The sequence below is a fragment of the Coloeus monedula genome (assembly GCF_965178545.1).
Source record: "Coloeus monedula genome assembly, chromosome: 12".
Lineage (NCBI taxonomy): Eukaryota > Metazoa > Chordata > Aves > Passeriformes > Corvidae > Coloeus > Coloeus monedula.
The window spans coordinates 2,229,599-2,229,887 of NC_138792.1; positions in this window are offsets into that span (position 1 = coordinate 2,229,599).

Sequence of the window (289 nt, forward strand, 5' to 3'; positions counted from 1 at the left end):
CGTCCCGGTCCCGTTCCCCGTCCCGTTCCCGTTCCCCGTCCCGGTCCCATTCCCGTTCCCCATCCCAGTCCCGTTCCCGTTCCCCGTCCCGTTCTCCGTCCCGTTCCCGTTCCCCTTCCCCATCCCGGTCCCGTTCCCGTTCCCCATCCCGTTCCCGTTCCCCATCCCCATCCCGTTCCCGTTCCCGTTCCCCGTCCCGTTCCCCCCGGACCAAGAATGCCTGGGAACGGTCGTTGCGCGGCGCGGGCGGCGCCGTTTCGGCGGCGCACGGGCCGGGCCGGTTTGCGGG